Source organism: Triticum aestivum, chromosome 7B (genome assembly GCF_018294505.1).
Source record: "Triticum aestivum cultivar Chinese Spring chromosome 7B, IWGSC CS RefSeq v2.1, whole genome shotgun sequence".
NCBI classification, from domain to species: Eukaryota; Viridiplantae; Streptophyta; class Magnoliopsida; order Poales; family Poaceae; genus Triticum; species Triticum aestivum.
In genome coordinates this window covers 116,356,384-116,366,800 of record NC_057813.1, presented here as the reverse complement: position 1 = coordinate 116,366,800, position 10,417 = coordinate 116,356,384, and the positions used below count along the sequence as shown (strand labels likewise).

Here is a 10,417-nt window from a genome sequence, read left to right as displayed (position 1 = left end):
GAGATAAAAAATGCTATGAAAGCTATTGTGAAGGCATAAAAGGAAACGAACGAGGTGAGGAAGATGGCAAGGAACCAAAATGCCACGGCCGAGGAGAGGAGGGTAGCGGCCGAGGAGAGGAAGGTGGCATTGGAGGAGAGGAAGGTGGCCATGGAGGAGCGAGCTAGGTTGTTGGAATGGGAGAAGTACTTGTTCTTCATGGACACATCTACCCTCAGTGAGGCGCAAAAGGAGTACGTCAATCTTGCCCGTGAAGAAGTCTTGATCCAGAAAAGAGCCATGATTCGCGGTGGCATGGGTGACATGGGTGGTGGTGGCATTGGCGGCATGGGAGGCGGTGGCATTGGCGTCATGGGTGGTGGTGGCATTGGTGGCATGGGAGGCATCGGTGGCTTCGGAGGTGGCACGGGCGGCATGGGTGCCATGGGTGGCTTTGGAGCTACCATGGAGACCATGGGAGGCATGGGTGGCTTCAGAGCACCTCCGGGCGGCATGGGCGGCATGGGAGGCATGAGTTTTGTGTCTTTCATGGGAGGCATGGGAGCACCTCCGGGCATGTCTTCCGGTGTGCCTCACACACCTTCGCGTGATGCCGTTGAAGATCTTGCCAACACCTTCCGAGCTTCACATGATGATGCGGCGCGCGACAACGAAGAGGAGGAGGAAGAATCATCTTCGGATGATGAATCGGAGGAAGACGAAGAGGATGATGAAGACGAGGACGATGCTTGATTGTTGATGGGCCATTCATTGGTGTGAACTTTTGTGTCATGATTGGTTCGGATTTTGATCTTGGTTGGATGATGTTGTGGGCATGAATTTGAACTTATGGGCCTGCACTTTTATGTCATGAACTTGCTTGGGTGATTTAAATTATGCCATGTCTTTGTTTTGATGTTTGAAATATCATCTCGTGTCCAAAATGCAACATATGACAAACGCCGGCTGCTTGCGCGCGCTGCTTTTTTAGCGCACCTGCTGGAGCTACTCGTGCGCGCTAAAATTTACCGCGACCGCTGGAGCAAGCGCTACTCGCCACGCCAAAACAGGCGATCGGCTGGCTGCAAACGCTGTTTTAGCGCGCCGCGTGTTGGGCGGCTGTTGAAGATGCTCCAACAAAGATGCGGTTGGCCTCTTTCCCACTCCCACATACGTATCCCTTCCATCTCCTGTAACAGTCACGTCCTGTGCACGCACCTCGTCAGGAAGTATAAATGCGTAAACTCATCAGGAATAAGATAAAATGAGACTGTTCATTACATTAGTTCCTTAACACTCATCGGCAATATTGTCCCGTCAGCAAAACCCTTCCACGCTAGTAAAGGGTACACTAATTTATTGGCCATCCGATTTCTGTTGCCAAAAATCATGTTCCTTCCAATGCCACACTAAGAGAGAACGCAGTGATTGTAATTGGCGTGCCATAGCATACGAAATAGGAGCTTTCGACTTGAAGCAACAAGTCTCTCCCATGGAATTTCCTGTAGAGACAGTATTAAGTAGACAGCCTACCCAAATAATTGTTCAAGCACATGGAGCTACAGAAGGTTATTCCCTTGTTGCATATAATATCCTCTGGATAATTGCCTCACATCCGTTGAAACTAACTAGTTCAGAGACGAATGGTACATACATGCCGTGTTACGATGGACGGCAATAATCATGAACGATTGAACGGCCTTGGTGACATCTATTTTCTTCCTTTTTTCTGCATTAACTTCTTCGTTTAGCCGCGTTTGAATCAGCTGAGGCGGTTGTATTGAGAGGTGTTAGTTAGCACATGCATGTGTACTTGTGTACACACATAACAGGTTGTCAACTTGTCACACGTTGGCATGCACCCATGGCTACGTAACCGGCCGGCATTAAAACCATTCAGCTGCGCATCAAGGGCGCCTCCCCGCGATAGCCACGTCATCACAGGTACGACAAAAATAAAACACGGTAGCGATTGGGTGAGAGGGAAAACGAGATCGGGGGGTTAGCGTGTATAGAACGGCTTCTCGTCCCCAACCCCGCCGCCGCCCCAATCCCACCACCGGCGGCCTCCTCCTCCCCTAACGCTGCCGCTCCAGCCCCTCACCTTCCTCGGCCGATTTAGCACCGTCGCCGCCCCTCGGCACGCAACCTCTCCTCTCCTCCGCGGCTCCGCCTCTTCCTTCGGCGGCATCCAACCCAATCGCCATCTCCTACTCCCCTCTCTTATTCCCCTGCGCCTCGACGAGGTGGGCCAAGCCGGCGCACGCAGCAAAGGGCGACTGCGGATGCAGCTCGGACGCGGGCGCGCAGAGGTGGAGGCGGAGCTGCGGCGGCTGGTGGTGGACGGGAATCCCGCCGACCGCATCCCTCCCCAAACTGCAGCGATGATGGAGGGAGCCGCCAGCGCCGGCCAGCTACCGACCGACGGGCTCGCCGGTCGCGCATCGGCTTGGAGGCCCCCCTGGGTTGCCGCCGGTGCGGGAGGCGTCCGCGGCCGTGCGGACTGGGGACCGAGCGGCGGGGCCCGTGGTGCGTTCTGGTCGAGGGCTTGCTCGATCTGGCACGCGATCTGAGACCCCGTCAATGGATTTCTCGCAGCCCGGCTGTTTGTTTTGGATTCAGTACGACCCACATCTCTCTCACACACATGTTGCGGCCGAAATCACTGGTTTGACTTATTTGGAAAAGTTCAGCACAAAATGAACCATGTTGGAAACATATCTGGGGCGATGATGATAAAACATGGCTGACATAAACTTGTCTTTGATTATTCAAGGACCCGGGGGCATAAAAAACCCACTCCCCCCTCTTTTGGAACCTTTTCATTCTCACTGAATATTGACGGCTCCGTATTGGATGGTCACTCTTTGAGTGATGGAGCTCGACTTCAGTGGTGGGGATTGATCTGGTGCAAGAAGACGCTGGAGCCGTGGTGCTAGGTTCTATGATCTATCAAAGGCGAATCTAAGCCCTCTCAAATCTCAATGCAACTAATATTGTGGCCTCTACACATTTATTTATCCCCTTTTTATGTTTAAAAGTGATGAATTGTTGTGGTTGTGGCATCTGCTATCTTAGTAAGAGCAGCTATGCAAATATCACCTCTCGTGGTGTTTGGTTTGCCTTCTCATTATTTTGTTGTCCATGGTGGGAACCAGTTTGGTGCATTCAGACTTTTTATTTTTCTGTTTTTACTTTTCCTTGAATGGCTGTGATCATTCTGCTGTCCCTTGGATAGTTTATTTTAGGTTATTTTATCGGGTTCGGGTCAGTTTGCTTGTTTCAGTTGTTGTTTTACTTTTTATAATATCTTTCTTCTACTATACTATTTATCTACTTATCAGTTTGTACTTTTGGTTACTCCCCACTTCTTTACTGGTTTCAACTTATGGGTCATATAGGGCAAGTTCAGATGTCAAGATAACGGTTTCCTTCCTATCATGTTCATGAATGGCTATGATGATATAGCTTTCCTGCGTCGATCTAACATCTGTTTGGATTTTGTATATTGAGCATTTAGGAGGCTGTTCTGGATTGATGCGCTTTGTAGTGGCAGAATTCATGTTTAATTTATTGCAGGAGATGAAATTGAGAGGCTGATGTAAATTCGTTTGTGTGTAGATTTTGTCAGTTCTAGGATTGGATGTTTATGCAGTCTCTCTGTCTCTCCTGGAGGTTAGCCGATTGATGGATTTGACTGCTGATCCCTTTGTGTTGGCTGATGGTGTTGAGATAGAAATAAGGATTAAACATGACCCTGATGCTGAGGCAATATTCCAATATCATTAGAGGGCCAGTGTTCTTCCAAAGATGATTTAGAATCTCAAAAATGTTTCTTACGTAGTCAGGAATTTGGGTTCATGGTTGAAGTAACAAATACATATGCAGCTTCTTGGTTCTGTCGTTTACAATTCTTTTTTTAGGTATGTTTACAACCTTTGTTGTTCCATATAGTTTGTTTCTTAAATATCCTAAGCATATATTATCGAATAGACTCACTTTCCTGTTTTTGTGATAAATGAAAAGAATAATGTACATGTTAATGACATGATAAATCTTCTACTTTCAATTTGGTTATGATTTGAGAATGCTCACATATATTTTCTGTGCTGCATCACCCCATGGTCTGTGATAGTGTCCAACTAGGGATTTGAATGTCAGGACCTAGCTAATACTACGATGTTATCAGGTTAATAAATAATACAGTACTGTTTAGCTATTAGGTTCTATGAGTATGGCCGGGGTGAACCCTTCAACTTTGCTCATTGGCACTGAAAGAATAAATAATTGATCTTTCATTTCTTCATTGAAAATATGTCATTTTGTTTTTAAAGAAAAGTTATATGAAAAGTTGTAGTAGAACACTGCTAGCTGTAATTCCCCATGTGTCTTGGCATTTTAGATGGAGTGGGAACCTTTAAGAGGAAGTATCAAGCGGCATGAGCACCTATGGTAGAATGATGTGTTGACAGTGTACCTAATCCACCTGTATTGACAATGCATATAATTTTTAAACTCAAGATTATATTATCAGCTGCAATCTCTGTTCTCTTTTAAACTCAAGACTTTTAAACAAGATCATATACAATGTGAACCAAAGATAGTTGAGTATACAGTTTAATTCTGCAGTTTGTTCTGTTAGACAAATTACTATTGTGTTGAATCCTTGCTGTGGTGTGCTTAATTGTTTCCTTATGTTTGTACCTGCCAGTTCTAAGCACCTATCTTTTCTTCTTATTTTGTATCTATACATAACAATTCTATTTTTCTTACCTCTGCAATTATACGACCTGTATAGTATTCACATGGATCTTAAGGTACTGAACTTCCAAATTAGAACATGGCCTAAATTTGAGATTTCCCGAATGTATACTTTTGTTTTCTTTCATTCTTTGGAGGTGATAAGTTGGTTGCTTAATGCTCTTTACTGCATGAGTAAATTTCTTTTTCTTTATTTCTAAAGTCAGTTTTATTTTCTTCGTGAATGTTTCTTGACGCAAATATATAGTGAAAGTGGTTTCAGAAAAGAAGCAAATCGTTCGAGCCAACCTATTTATATGGTGTGGAGAATCGAAGGTTCTTGGCTTATTGATATCATCTGGTCATTTTTATAGGTGCCTGACTACATAATGAACTTTCTAGCTGTGTTGATGACAACAAGAAGAAAAGCTTCTTTGACCAGGTGTGTCTTGGGTTGTATCCTTGAAATATTTCACTGCCTATGTTGGATCGATGATGGATCTCATACTTGCAAGGGACATTTACTAACAAACTACCAAAAATATCTAACTACTTTATTGTGATAAGTTTTTATATGAAAGTCACATGCGAACTTGTCTGGTAGTAGCTTTCTGTTTGAAGTCAATGGGATTTCATATGAACAAGTGCGTAAGAAAGTAAAGATTGTTCTTTTCCTGCTAAAGTTTTCATTGTGCAGTTTTGCTGACTTAATTCAAGCTATCCTGGTGGACTGACATCATACATCCAGAATGCCAAAAGGCTTTTGGTAGATTGCAAGGCAGGATAAAATCCATACGATGGTTCCACACCTTCAGTAAGTCTTGCCATACACCATCGTTTCATGAATTTGTTGGGTTGTTTGAAATGAGCCTTTTTGTGTTGTATGAGATCTAAATTTTCAATTCAGAACACCCATCTGATCATTTTCCCCCTACTCTGAACTGTTGTGTACTGATATTAATTTATCTCATTTGCCCTTATGTTATTATTCTGGCTGCAGGATATGTAACAGCCTTCTGTTTACATGATCTGAAATAGCTCGGTGAACTTTCTTCCCACATCATGTTAGAATTCTATATGGAGTCATCTTGACACATTATTTAGTAGTAATAAAGGCAAAAGAGTATTTTTCATGTCTCGGTACATTTTAATTTCAGGTACCACTACTATGTTGCAAATGATAGATTAGATTATTATAAGCTTAGTTCTCTCAAAGCTTCGTGCTTTAATAATGGATGCTGCCTTTTTCAAAGTACGATAAAGATTTGGAATTATTTGGAATTCTTACACAAGGACATCACCAAAGCAAGTGTTCCTTATTTAAAGATTACTTCAACTCAAAATGTTGCTGTACTACTATGTCTTTTTGAACTGAAAAGTTTCCAGATCCCAAGTTTTCCTTGCTTAAAGATTTCTTCAGCTCAAATTGTTGTTGTACTACTATGTATTTTTGAACTGAAAAGTTTCCAGATCACAAGTTTTCCTTATTTAATGATTTCTTTCCTCAAAATGTTACTGTACTACTATGTCTTTTTGAACTGAACAGTTTCTAGATCGCTAAGGATTGTCCTCTTCTTTGTTTAGAGAACTCAACATTCAGATCTCGCTGGCGCTGGGCTAGATGGGCTTGCTGGTATTTTATAGTCTGGTCATAAGAAGATTTGTTGTCTTCAAGTAAAGCTAAATGTGAGCCACACCAACTTCCTTTAGTTCTTTAGAATTTTGTTGTTGTCCTTTGGATTAACAGTCTGCCACAGTGCTCATGGCTCTTGCATTCACTTAAGAATCAGGGCAAGTGTGGTGAGTGTCGTGCTTCTGAATATGTTGTTCTACACTTGACATTGCAGCACTCATCTTTTAGAATTTGCATTATTGCCACAAATGATTCCAGTAACTAGAATCCATGTTAGGGAACAGAAGCTGACAGGTACAAGCTAACCACCCTTGCATAACTCGTTAGGTAGCAATGGTGGTAGATAAATTGGCTAGCACTTGCAATTAGCAACTTGTTTGCCTGTCGTACTTGGCAAAATCTGTACTTGGCAATCAACTACTCCCTCCGTCCGGAAATATTTGTCATCGAAATGAATAAAAGACAATGTATCTAGATGTATTTTAGTTCAAGATACATCACCTTTTATCTATTTTGATGACAAGTATTTTTGGACGGAGGGAGTACTTTTTATTTGATTTTGGTTCAGGAAATAGGACCTAGCTTCAGTTAAGTTAACTATCGATTTGCTTCAGGGTCAATCTCTATTCTTAGCAAATTCCCATGGTAGAGAAAATCTGTAGTATAAATTAAGCGACATCATGAAACATTTTGAATCAAGATAACAAAGAAGAATTACAAGTTTGATAAAGCATGAGGGATCATTCATTCATTTACTTCTGATCCCTTTAAGACTGCTGCTTCTCTGTTAATACAAGACTATAAATATATATCAAACCCCTAAACTTGCTTTGGTTTTTGAATGTGATTTTAACCTGCAACATGGACCTGTCACTCATCTGTACTGCCTATCTTCTTGCTAAAATAAGTTTAGTAATACTGCTTATGCACATGCCATCCCACAGCGCCAAAAAGCAACAAGTATGGTAGCCTAATTAGTAGCGCACCTTACCGCCTTAGTTGCATCCTGATGCTTTACATCCTCTGGATGTTTTTCTGATTTTTTTTGCTTCCTCTAGATGAACTCTTTTTACTGAACCTTCTACCATTGTTGGTAGCTGATGTTTAGAAGTCCAAGCAGCTCAACGTTTTACAGATTCATATATACCCCCTGTAACGAAGAAATGGGTGTTTCCATGGATGGATCGGGTTTAATCTATGCATATATATCACGCTTGAGGTCAGTTGTGTTTTCTCAGGTTTACGTAGGAATGACAACTGTTTTTAGAAGCAAGAAACTTGAATTCGGAATGGAACCCTTGATGGATTGATGTTTGATGAAGAAAGTCCTTGCAGCAAAGAAGAACATGAAGCAGGTTTTCTAATTTTTTACAAGTATTTCCTTTTGTTCCTAATTGTTGTCTCTTTCGTATGGAAGCTCTGAAACAAAATGAGGTGGCCTAAAATTAAGGATTATTCTTTTGATAACTGATTTGAGAAAACAGATTCATGGAATATAAGTACAAGTTAGACTGTAGCATTGATCATTGCTATCCTGTGCATACAGTCCAACCAACTGCTCCAAGAGGAACCAAGGCGACGTGCAAGTTGGCGTTTGTGAAGCTTTGTCGGAGCCATTCCTGCTCTTCCAGAGCCACAAGGATAGCCTAAAAGTCAGGGTACCACTTGCTTCTCCAAGAATTTGTATAATCATTAGAAGTTTAGAACCAGTCAAGCCAAAAATATGAAATGGAATGCATTTGCAGGCAGAAGCGTGTCCGGCTGTTGTACGAGAAGAAGTGTGCACGGCTGAGGAGCCAGGGCGCCAATGGTGCGGAGTCGTTCGCCATCAAGAGGACCAAAGCTGCCATCAGTGACCACCGGATCAAGCTCAACATCTCCCTCGCCTCCGTCAACGCCCTATTCCAGAGGGTCGTCGCCGTCCATGATGAGCCCGCAGCTCGCCGAGCTCATCCAAATGTACGTGTTTGTATTATAGTGTGCTCGATTGATATCCCCAAGAACACTGCTGCCGCATGTGTTTGATTGATGTTTCTTGTTGCTGTCTTGTATGTATAGGCGGGCAAGGATGTGGCGACTCATCGGCAACATGCACTAGGTGATGTAGCGCATAGCGGACTAGGCGAGCGTGCTCCTCTCGTTGTGGGCCATATGGTTGGAGGGAGGCATCAAGGGCTCGCTGCTACCGGGGCGGACAAGCGCACAATTTATATTGATATATCTTATTTTGCCAAACAGCAAGATATATGCTCCTGATGCTATTAACCTGACAGGGAATTTCAGTTTCTTTCACATGATACATCAATAAATATACAGAGATCTAGATGTGTTGCATTTCCGCTGGTTTCTTCTACTATAAATATCAGTCTTTTCATAGCAACATTACATGTATACAAAACACACTACTTTAAATAGGATAGTAGAAGGGGCGCGTCCTACTTGGCACCGCCTTTGCTTCCGCTCAAGCGGCGCGCCACGGGCGCGCCCCAACCACTAGTATGTATAAATACAGGGAGTTGCGAGGACATGTACACACCATCCGTCCAGTTCCTCGACATAGATCCTACTACCACTGAAACATTCTTTTCTGTAGCCCCATAATTGGAGCTTAATTTGATCCTGTAATTGGTTAAGGTCCATGGCGATCAGGTCTTTGCTGCTCCCTCTGGCCCTGCTGGCTCTCGCAGCTAGCTCGGCACGGTGGCTAATCTAGAGATCGGCTTCTACAGCAAGACATGCCCCGACGCTGAGAAGATCGTCCGCCAGGAGATGGCCAAGATCATCGCCGCCGCGCCCAGCCTCGCCGGCCCGCTCCTCCGTCTTCATTTCCACGACTGCTTCGTCAGGGTACATAACTTACCCGTTCTTGTAATTCCGCTGCTATTGATCATGGAATGTATGCTTACATGTCTGTGCATGCAACGCATATTAAATTGCAGGGTTGTGATGCCTCTGTCCTGCTCGAATCCACCGACGGCAACGTGGCGGAGAAGGACGCCAAGCCGAACAAGAGCCTGCGAGGGTTCGGCTCCGTGGAGCGGGTGAAGGCCAAGCTCAAGGCCGCGTGCCCGGGCATCGTCTCCTGCGCCGACGTGCTCACCCTCATGTCCCGCGACGCTGTCGTGCTGGCTAAAGGACCCTTCTGGCCGGTGGCGTTGGGAAGGAGAGACGGTAGGGTGTCCAGTGCCACGGAGGCAAGCAACGAGCTGCCCCCGGCCTCCGGCGACGTCCCTCTGCTCGCCAAGATCTTTGCCTCCAGGGGCCTCGACCTCAAGGACCTCGTCGTCCTCTCCGGCGCCCACATGCTCGGCACGGCGTACTGCCCGTCTTTCGCCGACCGCCTCTACACCACCACCAGCGAGAACGGTACCTCTGGCCTCGTCGACCCGTCTCTGGACAGCGAGTACGCTGACAAGCTGAGGCTCAAGTGCAAGAGCGTTGATGACCGCACTATGCTGTCTGAGATGGACCCTGGTAGCTTCAAGACTTCTGATACCAGCTACTACCGCCACGTCGCCAAGCGGAGGGGTCTCTTCCGCTCCGACGCGGCGCTCCTCCTCGACGCCACCACCAAGGACTGCGTCCAGCGTATCGCCACAGGCAAGTTCGACAGCGAGTTCTTCAGGGACTTCAGCGAGTCCATGATCAAGATGGGCGACGTGGACGTACTCACCGGGGCCGAGGGAGAGATCAGGAAGAAGTGTCATGTCCTCAATTAGTGCTTGTTCATTATTTACTGTAAGTGCACGAGTTCGATGTTAGTTGTGTGGAACTATTTATTGTAGGAGTGAGATTTATTATTGAGTAAAAATCATTTGTTCACCAACACTAATGATCTGCTCCAAAGCTTGTCCACCTCCACCACGGCGATAGTCAATCGCAAAACCATGATACCAAACAGATTTTCAGATTGTGTTTCTACATGATGTTCTAGAGGAGGATGTTTACACGAGACAACCACTAGAGATTTTGAACCGTTTCAAAAAAATTATCCGTTTTGAAAAACTAGAGATTTTGAAGACAAAAATGCACCACATCATGTGTACAAAGTTGATTTTTTGATAA

The 10,417-nt window shown here is 44.7% G+C and overlaps 1 pseudogene across 1 annotated transcript; it reads left to right on the top strand.

Annotated features, from left to right (window-relative positions):
- The first annotated feature begins 1,930 nt into the window (after window positions 1-1,930).
- On the top strand, window positions 1,931-10,178 carry LOC123155868 (peroxidase 1-like; annotated as a pseudogene). Its single transcript, XR_006477648.1, has 5 exons — window positions 1,931-7,707; window positions 7,899-8,010; window positions 8,098-8,311; window positions 8,411-9,199; window positions 9,292-10,178. The product of XR_006477648.1 is annotated as a peroxidase 1-like (transcript).
- The last annotated feature ends 239 nt before the right edge of the window (window positions 10,179-10,417 follow it).